The sequence below is a fragment of the Cryptomeria japonica genome, chromosome 8 (assembly GCF_030272615.1).
Source record: "Cryptomeria japonica chromosome 8, Sugi_1.0, whole genome shotgun sequence".
NCBI classification, from domain to species: Eukaryota; Viridiplantae; Streptophyta; class Pinopsida; order Cupressales; family Cupressaceae; genus Cryptomeria; species Cryptomeria japonica.
In genome coordinates this window covers 607,102,766-607,118,571 of record NC_081412.1, presented here as the reverse complement: position 1 = coordinate 607,118,571, position 15,806 = coordinate 607,102,766, and positions in this window count along the sequence as shown.

Genomic DNA, 15,806 nt, shown 5'->3' with positions numbered 1-15,806 from the left:
TGTTCATTGGTATATTTGGGTTTGCATATTTGCTGTTATTGACAAATAGGTTCAGGATATACACCGACAGGCATATCTATTCCAGATCAGCACAACACATCATGAAGATGATTTGTTATTATTGTAAATGCATTGAGCCGACATCATGCATCAGATATTGTTTCATTTGTAATTGATTTTATTGTAATATCTTTTAGTGAGCTGACCTACTTAATTGGTCTTAGGTTATGGTATAAATGTAAGATCTTATTTGTGAGATTGCAATATGCAAGGATAGGATTGAGAAAAGAGATTGTAATAAGGTATATGCGAATATAAGCAGAGCTATACATGCAAACATCATTCAAGATTGAAGGAATGTTTGAAGAAGGCATATCAGAGCTAAACCAGTACCTAAAGAGACTTTTGAATATCTCAGAGAGAAGCTTGGGGTTATACCCCCACCGGTAGAAACTTAGATAGTTGATGTTTGTCATCAACCGACATAATTAACAGAAAAATCTTTTTCCAGCTTTGATGAGGAGAGCTACTTCTCAGGGGGAGTAGTTGGTATTTTGTATTTGAATCTAGTTTTTGTATTGCTTTGGCAATTGATGTCAAAGGGGGAGAGATTGATATGGAAAAACATATTATCCCTTGGGGGAGAGACTTTTTACTTTGGGGAGAGATTGTTGGAGAGATTGATTACTCTCTGTATCTGTATTTTGATTTCTGGTTATAATCTCCTTGGGAGATTGTTGGTTTTTAGTTTTTGGCATTTCTGTTTTGGCACTTTGATGATTTTTCCATCTTGTGTTGCCATCAATGCCAAAGGGGGAGATTGTTGGTATTTTGGATATGTTGATATGGTTTTGTCATTGATTTCAACACTTGTCAACACTTGTCAACACTTGTCAGCACTTGGAGATTTGGTTATGTTCACCGGCAAGCAAGTGACTTATGCACAGTCACCGGTATTTGGTTCACTGACAGGTTATATTATTCACCGACACTTGGAATGACTTGAAAACTACTTGGTTATGTCGAAGACATCGTTTGGACACTTTGTCTTGGTGATTTGTTCATTGGTATATTTGGGTTTGCATATTTGCTGTTATTGATAAATAGGTTCAGGATATACACCGACAGGCATATCTATTCCAGATCAGCACAACACATCATGAAGATGATTTGTTATTATTGTAAATGCATTGAGCCGACATCATGCATCAGATATTGTTTCATTTGTAATTGATTTTATTGTAATATCTTTTAGTGAGCTGACCTACTTAATTGGTCTTAGGTTATGGTATAAATGTAAGATCTTATTTGTGAGATTGCAATATGCAAGGATAGGATTGAGAAAAGAGATTGTAATAAGGTATATGCGAATATAAGCAGAGCTATACATGCAAACATCATTCAAGATTGAAGGAATGTTTGAAGAAGGCATATCAGAGCTAAACCAGTACTGAACCTAGCATATGGAGATGCTATTTTGAGGCAGTACATTATCATTGGATTTAATCATCCAATTGTAGTCAGTGTGAGTCCCATTTTGTGATTGAGCAGTGAGCTCTAGGTGCTTGGCCTTTCTGTATGTGCAGACCCCTTATTATACACACATACTATCTGCAGTAGTATCATCTGATTGTGGGTAAGGTTTCCCACCATGGTTTTTCCCCTTACAGGGTTTCCATGTACAAATATTGGTGTTATGTGTTATGGATGTTATTGTCTTTCTATTTCATGCATTAATCTTTACCGGTACTGCAATTAACTGATAAACTATCTACTGGCATAAAGTTTGGTTAACTAGTATTAAGCATTAAGTTTTGGTTAAGTTGTTTTTGGTTTGAATTTATTGGACAACTGATTCACCCCCCCCCTCTCAATTGTCTCTGAGACCTAACAATTGGTATTAGAGCTTAGTCCTCTTTTTGCAGAAGTTTAACAGCTTGAGGAGATCCAATGTCTTCAAACTATTTCAGGAAGGACAATCCTAAACTTGATGGAACTAACTATGACATATGGAAGATCAGGATGGAGACACACTTGAATTGCATTGGAAAGGACATATGGGAAGTTACAAAGAATGGTTACACTGCTACTACTCCAGGTCAGCCTAATCTACCAACCTTAAGTAAAGATGAGGAAAATGATTGCAAAGCAAGAGAAGCACTTTTGAGCGCATTGTCAGATAAGCAAATCATGGGATTATCAAATAGGTCTACTGCCAAAGCTATTTGGGACAAATTGGAAACATTGAATGAAGGATATTCCATAGTCAAAATTGGAAAACTTTAATGCTTCTGGGTCAGGTATGAAAGTCTGAAAATGGAAGAAGATGAAAGGATTTCTGCTTTTATGGAAAGAGTAAATGAAATTGTTTTGGGTATACAATGTTGTGGAGGAACCTTAAGTGAAGATGATATTGTTTCAAAAGTTTTGAGACCATTGCCACCGGCATATAAAATGAAAGTAACTACTATAAATGAATTGAGAACAATCCCTAATACATTAGTAACTAGAGACACATTGGTTGGAAAACTTTCAGCTTTTGAACTTGAGGAATTTGGTCTTGTTGCTACTATAGAGACAGATTTAGCTTTCAAGGCATCAACATCATCTGCATCATCATTCGACAAATCTGATTGGAAAGCCTTTTATGCAAGAGAACTTGAAGAAAGAAGGAGAGAAAATGAAGAACTGGAAGAACTTGAAGCACTATTTGCAAGGAAAATGCCTAAATGTCCAATTGGAAGTAAGTATGAAGGTAAAGAACCCTTTAAATGTTTAAACTGCAATAAGATTGGTCATATGGTATCTAGGTGTCCTGAAAGACATGCAAGATTGAAAGAAGAAGCTAAAAGAACATACAAGCCTAACCCTGAATATCAGAGATATAGATTTAAGAAGAATAGAGACAAATCTTGTTATATTGCTAATGAAGGAGTCACTGATGATTCTGATGAGGATCCAACAGACAATGGATGGGTTTTTTTTGCTATAACAAAAGATCAACCGACACCTACTATTCAACTGGTAGAGAAGGCCCTGGCAGCTAGAATTGAAGATAAGGATGAATGGATCATTGATTCAGGATGTTCACATCATATGACTGGTGATAAAAGCAAATTCTTAACCTTTCAGGAATACAATGGAGTTCTAGTGAGATTTGGAGATGACAAAGCTTTTTTGAACAAAGGAAAAGGCACTATATCTTTTGATGGTAAGCACAATACTGATAATGTTTACTATGTTGAAGGTTTAAAGCATAATCTTTTGAGTGTTGGTCAATTAGTTGAAAAATGATTTCAGTTACAATTCAAGAATGGTAAATGCAAAATCATGAACAGATCTAGTTTGGAAATTGTAACTGGTAATCAGACTAGAGGTAATATCTTTCATTTGAACAACTATGAAAAGACATGCTTGATTGCACATATTGATGAAAGTTGGTTATGACATAAGAGACTTTGTCATGTAAATTTTGATTGCATTGTGAAAATCAGTACAACTAAGGTAGTAAGGGATTTGCCTAGAATTGTCAAACCTCACAATCTGGTATGTAAGGAATGTCAATCTGGAAAGCAAGTTAGAGCATCTTTTAAGAGTATTCCAGAAAAATACAATAATGTTATTGACTTAATTCATACTGATTTATGTGGTCCAGCAAGAACTAGAAGCTTACAAGGAGATAGGTATTTTATGCTAATCATTGATGACTATTCTAGAATGTGTTGGGTTACTTTTCTTAGGGAGAAATCAAAAGCACTTGGGAAATTCAAGCTATTCAAGGTGATGGTAGAGAATGAAACTAGTAAGAAAATCAAATGTCTAAGATTAGATCATGGAGGTGAATTCACATCTAAGGAATCTAATAGATTATGTGAAGTGAATGGAATTAGAAGACAATTATCAGCACCCTAGACACCCCAGCAGGATGGAGTTGTAGAAAGGAAAAACAGAACTATCTTAGATGTAGCTAGAAGTATGTTATCAGAAGCAAATCTACCTCATGTATATTGGAGAGAAGCTATAAGTACAACAGTTTACACATTCAACAAAGTTCACATCAAAGGTGAAACCAGTAAGACCCCTCATGAACTATGGTTTGGTATTACTCCTACTCTAAAATATTTCAGAATATTTGGAAGTAAATGCTATATTAGAAGAGATGAGTATATTGGCAAATTTGATCCTAGAAGTAATGAAAGAATATTTCTTGGTTATTCATCTAAGAGCAAAGCATATAGATGTTTTAACAAGAGATTGCAGAAAATTGTTGAGAGTACAAATGTGAAGATTGATGAATAGTTTAGAGGAAATTCAAGGTACATTGACTCTAAACCGGCAATAGAGATAATATAAAATGAACCTACAATGAATACACCGGTACAGAATGATGATCTAGTTACATCAGCATCATTTGAAAATTTCACAGTAACTGAGGAACAACAACAAACAAAGACACACTGGTATGTAAGATTGAACCACTTTGAAGATCAGATAATTGGGAACAAGTATCAAGGAGTTATGACTAGAGGAAGACTGGAAAATGAAGAGGTATGTCTTATTTCTCAAATTGAACCAGCATCAGTTAATGAGGCATGTGAAGATAAATTTTGGATTAAAGCTATGGAAGATGAATTGGAACAAATTGAAAAGAATAACACATGGACATTAGTTCCCCGACCTAAAGACAAAAATGTAATTGGAACTAATTGGGTATTCAGAAACAAACTTAATGAAGATGGTAAGGTAATCAGAAATAAAGAAAGACTAGTGTGTAAGGGATATTCACAAAAAGAAGGAATTGATTATAATGAAACCTTTGCACCGGTAGCTAGAATTGAGACAGTAAGATTATTCTTGGCTTTTGTAGCACACAAGAACTATAAAGTATATCAAATGGATATTAAATGTGCATTTTTGAATGGAGATCTTGAAGAAGAAGTTTATATTGAAAAACCTGATGGATTTTCTTTGATAGATGACAAGGATATGGTTTGCAAGTTAAGGAAAGCTTTGTATGGTCTAAAGTAAGCTCCTAGAGCTTGGTATGCTAGATTGGATAAATATCTTTTGAAGATTGGTTTTGCTAAAGGTAATGTTGACAACAACTTATACTACAAAGTGACTAATGATGACATCTTGGTTATAGAAGTTTTTATTGATGATATAATCTTTGGAGGAGAAGATGGATTATGTAAAGACTTTTCTAATGAAATGCAACAAGAATTTGAAATGTCTATGATTGGAGAGATAAAATTCTTTTTAGGATTGCAGATTTCATAGACTGATAAAGGTATATTCTTGAGTCAATCTAAGTACTTGAAGGAGTTACTAAAGAAATTTGGCATGCAGAAATCTAAATTGGTAAGCACACCTATGACTACAACTGATAAATTATCACTAAGGGATGAATCAACATCTGTTAATCCGACTAGGTACAAATCTATGATAGGCGGTTTACTGTATTTGACACAAACAAGACCTGATATTATGAATGCAGTATGTATTGTTTCAAGATTTCAGAGTAATTCTAAAGAAAATCATGAATCTGCAGTAAAAAGGATTTTTCGATACTTACAAGGCACTACAAATCTTGGCTTATGGTATCCTAGAGATGAAAACTTTGATTTATGTGCATACACAGATGCAAATTGGGCAAGAGATGTAGATGACATAAAAAGCACCATCGGTGGAGCATTTTTTCTTGGTAGCAGGTTAATATCTTGGTTGAGCAAGAAACAAAGCTGCACATCTTTATCAACAACAAAATCAGAATATGTTGCAGCAGCAACTAATTGCACATAGGTATTATGGATTAAACAAATGTTGAAGGACATAAAGGTAAAGTGTAAGGAACCTATACCAATTTACTATGATAATACGACAGCAATTGATATATCGATACTTCACTCAAAAACTAAACATGTTTCTATCAAATTAAATTTTCTGAAAGAGAATGTTGAAGCAAAAGAAGTAAAATTGGTTTATATAAATACTAAAGAGCAGATTGCAGATATTTTTACTAATCCTTTGCCTAAAGAGACTTTTGAATATCTTAGAGAGAAGCTTGGGGTTATACCCCCACTGATAGAAAATTAGATAGTTGATGTTTGTCATCAACTGACATAATTAACAAAGAAATCTTTTTCCGGCTTTGATGAGGAGAGCTACTTCTCAGGGGGAGTAGTTGGTATTTTGTAATGAATTGGTATTTTGTATTTGAATCTGGTTTTTGTATTGCTTTGGCAATTGATGTCAAAGGGGGAGAGATTGATATGGAAAAACACATTATCCCTTGGGGGAGAGACTTTTTACTTTGGGGAGAGATTATTGGAGAGATTGATTACTCTTTGTATCTGTATTTTGATTTCTGGTTATAATCTCTTTGGGAGATTGTTGGTTTTCGGTTTTTGGCATTTCTATTTTGGCACTTTGATGGTTTTTCCATCTTGTGTTGCCATCAATGCCAAAGGGGGAGATTGTTGGTATTTTGGATATGTTGATATGGTTTTGTCATTGATGTCAACACTTGTCAACACTTATCAGCACTTGGAGATTTGGTTATGTTCTCTGGCAAGCAAGTGACTTATGCACAGTCATTGGTATTTGGTTGACTGAAAGGTTATATTATTCACCGGCACTTGGAATGACTTGAAGACTACTTGGTTATGTTGAAGACATCATTTGGACACTTTGTCTTGGTGATTTGTTCATTGGTATATTCGGGTTTGCATATTTGCTATTACCAACAAATAGGTCTAGGATATACACCGACAGGCATATCTATTCCAGATCAGTACGACACGTCTTGGAGATGATTTGTTATTATTGTAAATGCATTGAGCAGACATCATGCATCATATATTGTTTCATTTGTAATTGATTTTATTGTAATATATTTTAGTGAGCCGACCTACTCAATTGGTCTTAGGTTATGGTATAAATGTAAGATCTCATTTGTGAGATTGCAATATGCAAGGATAGGATTGAGAAAAGAGATTTTAATAAGGTATATGCGAATATAAGCAGAGCTATACACACAGACATCATTCAAGATTGAAGGAAGATTTGAAGAAGGCATTTCAGAGCTAAACTGGTACTAAATCTAGCATATGGAGATGCTATTTTGAGGCAGTACATTATCATTGGATTTAATCATCCAATTGTAGTCAGTGTGACTCCCATTTTGTGATTGAGCAGTGAGCTCTAGGCGCTTGGCCTTTCTACATGTGTAGACCCGTTATTGTACACACATACTATCTGCAGTAGTATCATCTGATTGTGGGTAAGGTTTTCCACCGTGGGTTTTCCCCTTACATGGTTTCCACGTACAAATATTGGTGTTATGTGTTGTGGATGTTATTGTCTTTCTGTTTCATGCATTAATCTTTACCGGTACTGCAATTAACTGATAAACTGTCTATCGGCATAAAGTTTGGTTAACCGGTATTAAGGATTAAGTTTTGGTTAAGTTGTTTTTGGTTTGAATTTATTGGACAACTGATTCACCCCCCCCCCCCCCCTCTCAGTTGTCTCTGGGACCTAACAATATGAATACTGGTATGGGAGATCACCCGATGTTAGCTATTTTAAGATATTTGGAAGAAAATGTTTTATTAAAAGAGGTGATTACATAAGCAAGTTTGAAGCTAAGAGTGATGAAGGCATATTTCTTGGCTATTCCACCAAGAGTAAGGCCTATAAATGCTTCAACAACCAGACATAGAAAATTGTTGAGAGTGTTGATGTTCATGTAGATGAATGTCCTGAAGTTTAAGATGAGAAGAAGGATGAAGATCCTTGCATTTTTCTTTTTGAATCTGAAACTATTAAATCAGAAACAAGTAAAGCAAATCCTGATGTACTTGTTCAACCAGATCAAATAAATTTAGAAGAAGATGATAATGAAGAAGCTGAACCTGAAGAGAATGATCATGTTATTTATAGTTATGTGAGACTGAATCACAGTCTTGAATAGATAATTGGAGATAAGGATGTTGGTGTACTAACTTGAAGGATAATAAGAGAGAACTCTTGCATGATCTCCACCTTTGAACCTAGAAGTGCTAAGGAGGCATTTGTTGATGATCATTGGGTGAAAGCTATGGTGGAGGAGTTGGATCAAATTGAGAAGAACAACACTTGGTACCCCAACCAGTAAACAAGAATGTTATAGGTACTAAATAGGTGTTCAGAAACAAGTTAAATGAAGATGGTGTTGTAGTTCGCAACAAGGCAAGATTAGTATGCAAAGGTTATGCGCAAGAAGAAGGAGAAGATTATAGAGAAACTTTTGCATTAGTTTTCACTATAATAAATAGGCCATCGATGACGAAAGGGTCAATGGTTGGGGCTATATGAGAGTTCACTCTCACATTGGGTGCTTAGTAGGATCCTAGAGATCTCAATCCCGCTTGCGTGACTACTAAGTTCTTGGTGCTTCATTGGGATATAGGCCTCAATTGTGCTTGCACAACTGCGAAGGGTAGCTCCTAATGGGAAGCCATACTAAACACCTTGTGCATAGTGGCCGAAAACCTTTGCAATAGTTGAAAATCATATCAACATGACATACCAAAGAAAAATACACATAACAAGCCAACATATCAGAGAAATCAAACAAGTTCAAAATCAAAATCCAACTATGTCCAAACCTCAGAATGATTCAAATACATCTCAAAAGAAAGGTGGCTCTTTTATGCAACTCTTAAAGAGATCCCTAAAGGATTTGGGTGAGAAAGATCAAAGTCATGCACCTATGTCTAGCAATGGCTTATCCCCCCATAAAAAAATTGACTCTCCAAAGGCATCTATTCCTACACCTCCTGAAAGCTTGCAAGAATCTTCCATAGCATCATCACCAGATAATACACCCAAAGATGAAGTTCCCCAAGGGATATCCATGATTGCCATCAAACCTATTTGAGAAGATACTATTCAAAGCTCATCTCCTTCATATCCAAGCATTAATTCATTGCAACATCCCCATAACGCTCTCTTGCAAATTGAAGTCCTCATTCATAGAACGCTTGTTAAACGTGTCCTAATAGATGGAGGAGTTGGCTTGAACATTTTCTCTTTGAATCTTGTCCGTGCTCTAGGATTTTCAGAAGATACAGTGGATCCCCTGAAAAAGATCACATTCAAAGGAAACAATGGCAAAGAAGAACATTACTCTAAAGGAATTGTGGTATTACCCCTTAGAGTGGGACCTTTGCAAAAAGACACAACATGCCAAGTTCTAGACGTGGACCTACCATACAACATACTCTTGGGGAGACCATGGATATAGGTATACAAGCTATTACATCAACATGTCATCAGTGCTTAAAATTTCCCTACAATGGACAGGAAATCACAATATGAGCAGACTCAAATCCATTATAGTATTGTAATAATTTGAAATCAGCTCAAGAGGTCATTGTTTCACATAACAGAGAGGTAGCAGCTTCAAGAACACAATCCAAAGAACAATCATTTGCATCAATTTTGTCAAACATGGAAAAACAAATGCAGCTAAGAGAAAAATATTTGCTATCATGGAAAAACAAACAAGAGCAATTTGAAATTGAAAGGGAAGAAGAAGATGTAGAAGTCGATGTAGTTCACACGTATGTAGGACAAATGTTAGGAACTAGCCTACTTGAATCTGTTGGTATAAATAAATATTCATTTTGGATATTATTACACTTTACTTAAGTTAACTTAGGATAATGCATCTCTTCATAGTTTGGATTTGAGACACTTAGGGAAGTGTGCACATAGGGATAGAGCTTGTAGGAGAAATTCCACCTTTTGTGGTCTTATTTTGCTATTACACTCCACATTCGGTGGGTCATCCACCTTTTGTGGAATATTATATTATTTCTCCTACCTACCCTCAGTATTTGTTACCTACCCTTGTTTCTCATTGAGCCACATGTCATAATTGTGTGCTCGTACATCCATATGGCCTTGCCTATATAAGCAGGCCTATATTCATTGTATTGGTTAATCCAGTTGATCATTTGCATATTGATGAGGATAAAATTTGTTCTTTTCATTCTATTGTCTCTCTTTTATACTTTTCATTGTGCCCTTGATCTTGGCAAAATCCTACATGGTATCAGAGCCTATAGGGCTTCATTGATTAGTTTTTTGGAGACATTTTGGAGGCTTCAATTTTCAGATTTGGGGATCTTCATTTTTTGGGGGCGTCGTACAACAATTTGGACATCACCATTGAATCCGGGAGGCCATTTCCATGAATTTCGACTATAAAGTCGACCTATTTTGGTGAAATTTTTTTTTTCCCCATTTTGGCTATTATTGTATAGATTTCGAATTTTTTTAAAATTATTTTTCAAAAAAAAGAAAAAAAAAAATTTGGAAAAAAAGGGCGATCAAAAAAAAAATTTGAAATTTTTTTTTTTAAAAAATTTTTTTTTTGTTATTTTTTAGGGGGTCCGCAGACCCCCACCTCGTACCTACGTGTGTTGTAGGCACTGCCGGACTGTACCGCCACCGCCCGTACGTTGTCCTCCGGCCTCGCTCACCGACACCGACGCCCAGTTCTCCCGACCTCCACCGCATCGCGCTGCCATTGTGTCCCGCCGCTGCCGTGTACTCTCGTCGGCCGCCTCGCTCCACACACCACCGCCGATGGTACCTCTCCTCCCCACTGCACAGTAGGTCCCGCCGCCCGAGCAAGTCCCGCCACCCGCACAACCCTCCGCCGCCGGTAGAGCTCCCGCCACCTCAGCCGAATCCGAGGGCCCTGTCAGAAGGAAAACCAACGGACCCGCACCTGCCATGTGGCAAGCGGCCACTGGCCCATGGTCAACAACCGTACGCCCAGTCACCACACCACGTCAGCAGTCTGTATGCCCAGTCAGCTACCCAGTCACCGCACCCAGTCACCGCACCCAGTCAACAGTCCGTACGGTACGGACGCCCAGTCAGTAGAGAGGTGAATTTTTCATTACGGTCATACGACTGTCAAATTTAAGCTAGTAAATTGCTGACATCAGTGCCACATCAGTAGACTTTTGAAATTTTTGACCCCCTCTTCATTGAGCTTTTCAATTTTGCAGTCCAACTTTGAAAGGCCATATCTTGCTCATTTTTGCTCCTTTTTTGGTGCAATTTTTTTTGAAATGGGCTAAAATTTCATGATATTCGCAGTGGTGTGGTTATTTTCTGATTTTGGTGCACAAGTTTTTTGGAATTTTTGGATTCTCTTAGCTGTACCTGTCCAATCCTCAATTCTACAACTTCAAAGGCCTCGTTTGAGCTCATACGACCTCCTTTTCAGGTGCTATTTTTTTTTGAAAGTGCATGTTTTTTCATCTACTTTCATAATCTATGATCAGATTTTAGAGATTTTGAGTGGAAATTGTACTTTCAGATATTGGTCTTATTTGGCCTATTAGGTACTTGTAAAGTGCTTGGATCTTAGTTTAGATCTCTTGCATTATCAGTTTGAGTCTCTTTTGGCCTTATTGAGGCAGTTGTAAAATTGTAATTAGAAGTCCACTTTGCCATTTTTTGCAAGTGGCCCATTGTATACGCACTAAGTATAAAGTGCCAAATCATCACTTTTGGGGGGGGGTTCTTTGATTGAGTGAATTTGGGGGGGTGTCTTGTGTGATTGTGCCTCTCTTTGTGCTCTTTCATTTTTGTTGCAATGAGTCCTCATAAATTTCCACCTTTAACTCCACATAATTATGCATCATGGAAAATTAAAGTATGGAGTAAATTAATGGAAAAGGGTCTCACACATTACATAGATGGAACAATAGTAGCACCACCTGATCCTAAGGCTGATCCTAATGCTCAGTTAGAATGGCTCACAAAGAATTGCATGGCTCTTGGAACTTTGCGCAAGTATGTATCAGATGACCTCATTTTTCACATTGAGAAGTGTACAACAATCAAAGAGGCTTGGGATATGTTTCAGAAATTGTATGGTCAATTTGATGAAATCAAAGGCTATAAAATTGACAATGAACTCACCAACTTGGATCCCAAGAGTTTTGATACAATCCAAGATTATGTCACCAAAGCAAATGAGCTAAGAGAAAAGCTTAAGGATTGTGGAATTGACAAAAAGGATGCTCAGTTGATCTTCAACTTGTTGGACAAGCTTGCACTAGAATATGTATCATTTGTGTCTAGCTTCGAAACTCATCGTTTGACAGTGGGGAGTTCCTATGTTATGCCTCCATTTGATGCTTTTATAGAAATGTTGATATTGGAACAATCTAAGTTGTTGAACATGGGACTTCTCAAGTCTTCAAAGTCCAAGGCTTTGGTGGCTAATCAAGGGAATCAAGGAAGTCAAGGCAAAGATTCCAACAAGAACTAGAAGCACTCTAAGTCTAAGCCACAATAGGAAAAAGGACAATCATCCTCTCCATCACAAGGTGATTTTTCATCCTCTTCCAAGAAGGGGACACCACCTAAGAAGGATAAACCAACTTGTGCATATTGCAAGAAGTATGGTCATGATGAGCATCAATGCCATGCAAAGCAAGTTGATGAGTTAACTAATCTTCTTAAGAAAAACAACATCAACTTGCCATCTGCCTACACCAAGAAGGATTCATCTCCTTCCTCTTCCTCACATTCTAAGGGAAAAGGGCAAGCATTTGTGGCTACAACAGGTTCTTCATAGCAATGGATACTTGACTCGGGTGCCTCATATCACATGGGTTCTACAAAGGAGCAGTTTTCTTCATTGGAGCCATCAAAGGTACCTCACATTTACATAGGTGATGATACACAAGTAGAGGTTGAAGGGAAAGGTTCACTTGACATGGATGATGGAACATTTGAGAATGTTCTCTATGTTCCTAACTTGTCTACCAACCTTCTCTCTATCTACCAAATCACTCACTATGGGAATGGGAAAAAGGTTGATTTTACACCAAATTCAGTTGTGGTAAAAGAACTTGATGATAATGCCTTGGTAGCAGTGGGACAAGTCAATGACAACTCAAGGCTTTATTCATTCTCCCACTTTGTGCCAAGTTCACCTTCTAGGGCCTTGGTTACTCATTCAAATTCAGAAAGTAAGCTATGGCATGAGCGGTTTGGTCACCTCAACTACCACTATCTTTAGCAGCTCAGCACTAAAGACATGGTCACAGGTCTACCTCGAATCAGTTTTTCAGAGGGTGTATGTTCAGGTTGTTCCATGGGCAAGCATCCTGAAGAGAAGTTTGATAAGGGGAAAGCTTGGAGATCTTTGGAAGTTCTTCAACTTGTTCACAGTGATGTAGCAGGTCCATTTCCAACACCTTCATTTATTAAGGCCCGCTATGTCCTCACCTTCATTGATGACTACTCCTGCTTCACTTGGGTCTACTTTCTCATTCATAAGAGTGAAGTACTTGACAGATTTTAGGACTTCAAGACTCGTGTGGAGAAGCAATCAGGGAAAGTGGTCAAGATTCTTCGTACAGATAATGGAAGGGAATATGTGAACAAAAGACTTAAGGATTTTTGTACATTTGAGGGGATTGATCTTTAGCATTCTGTCGCATACACTCCACAGCAGAATGGGGTTGTAGAACGCAAGAATAGAACTCTCAAAGAAATGGCTAGCTGTATGATACATGCACATTCTCTTGATCCCGCCTTTTGGGCAGAGGCTATCAGTTGTGCCACACACATCCAGAATCGGGTTCCTCACAAAGCTTTGCAAGGTATTACTCCTTTTTTAGCTTGGGCTGGTAGGAAACTGATTGTGAGACATTTCAGAGTCTTTGGGTGTCTAGCATGGGCTCGCATACCTCCACAAAATGCAAGGCATTGGAACCTCAGAGTCGGCCTTGCATATTTGTTGGATATCCTGAGGGTGTTAAGGCATACAGATTGATGGATCCAGAGACACATGAGGTGTTCATTGAGAGGAGTGTTCACTTTGAGGAAAGCTCTCCTTGCTTAGCCTCTCTACCTCCTCCACCTTCCTCCATTGTGGATAGTGATGTTAGTGATTCAGATGATGAGACTCCTTCAACTCTGACTCACAGGGTTACACCTCCATAGGGTCCACTTGCAGTTGAGGAGCCTCATTCTCCACCTCCACCTAGACCTCGTTGGGCTTGACAAACACTTGAGTCTGTGGGTTCTCTTGTTGGGGATCCTTTAGATACACGGAGAACTCGATCACAACATCATGATCTACCACATGCATTCATTGCTACCGCTTCTGATCCACAGACATTTAGGGAAGCATCAGGGGTTCCTGAGTGGGACCAAGCTATGGAGGAAGAGTATAGTTCCTTGATGAGGAACAACACATGGGATCTAGTCCATCTCCCTAAGGGGAGAAAGATGGTTCGATGTAAGTGGGTCTATCAGACCATGTTTGCAATGGATGGTAGCGTGGATAAGTATACGGCTCAGCTTGTTGTGAAAGGTTTCTCTCAGGTTGCAGGTGTTGACTATATTGAGATCTTTGCACCCGTAGCCAAGATGAACTCCATTCATTTGACACTTGCTATTGCTGCAGCTCATGGTTGGGCTATACATCAGATGGATGTGAAGAGTGCTTTTATTCATGGTGATCTTGATGAGGAGATTTATATGGAGCAGCCATAGGGTTTCATTTAGGATACTTCCTTGGTTTGCAGACTAAGGAAATCTCTCTATGGCCTTAAGCAGGCCCCCAGGGCTTGGTACGCCAAGATGGATTCCATTCTTCTCTCCGCAGGGTTCACCAGGTGTCATTCCGATCCGAATGTCTACATTTTGCGATGGGATGACTCTCACTTGATACTTGTGCTCTATGTTGATGACTTGATCATTACAAGGAGTACCACATCCATCATTAGTAGGGTCAAATCTGCTTTGCATGACATATTTGCTATGACTGACTTGGGTCTTTTGCACTACTTTCTCGGGATAGAGATTTCAAAGTCACCTTCCGGGATTACACTATCGCAGCCCAAGTATGCTCTTGATCTTCTTGCACGCTTTCATATGGCTAATTGTAAGCCTGCCCTGACTCCCTTTCTTTTAGGAGTCAAGCTTGAGGCTCAGTGTTCTTCTCCACTAGTTGATGCCACTTTGTATTGTCAACTTGTGGGTAGTCTCATCTACTTGACTCATACACGCCCTGATATTTCATTTGTGGTTGGCATGGTTTCCCGCTTCATGCAGGCACCACATGAGCTTCATTGGAAAGCTGCCAAACGCATCTTTCATTACATCCAGGGTACACATCATTATGGGATTCACTATGCAGCAGGCACAGGACTTCGCTTGGTTGGTTACAGAGACTCCAATTGGGCTGGCGATCTTAATGATCGTAAGTCTACTTTCGGTTATAGTTTTCACCTTGGTTCGGGCCCCATTTGTTGGTAGAGAAAGAAGCAACATGCTATTGCTCTCTCTTGGACTGAGGCTAAGTATCGAGGTGCTATTAATGCAGCAACTGAGACCATTTGGCTCCAACAGATTCTCATAGAGTTTGGTTTCACCACTCCATGGCCGACAGTTCTACATTGCGACAATCAGAGTGCTATTGCAATCTCGAAGAACCCGGTCTAGCACCAGCAAACCAAACACATCAAGATTCATATGCACTATATCCAAGAACTCATTCAGGAGTAGGTCATTGATTTGCAGTATTGTCCTACATCGGAGCAGGTTGCTGACATATTCACCAAACCTTTCACCGAGAGTAAGTTCCAGCAGTTGCGAGCTCTCTTGGGGGTGTGGGATGTGTCATTAGGGGGGGTCAGCTGACTTCTCCTTCCTCTCTTATGGGGGGGACTTTTTCCTCTTTGAGGTTTTGTCCTTCTTCTTTGAGAGTCTTTTGT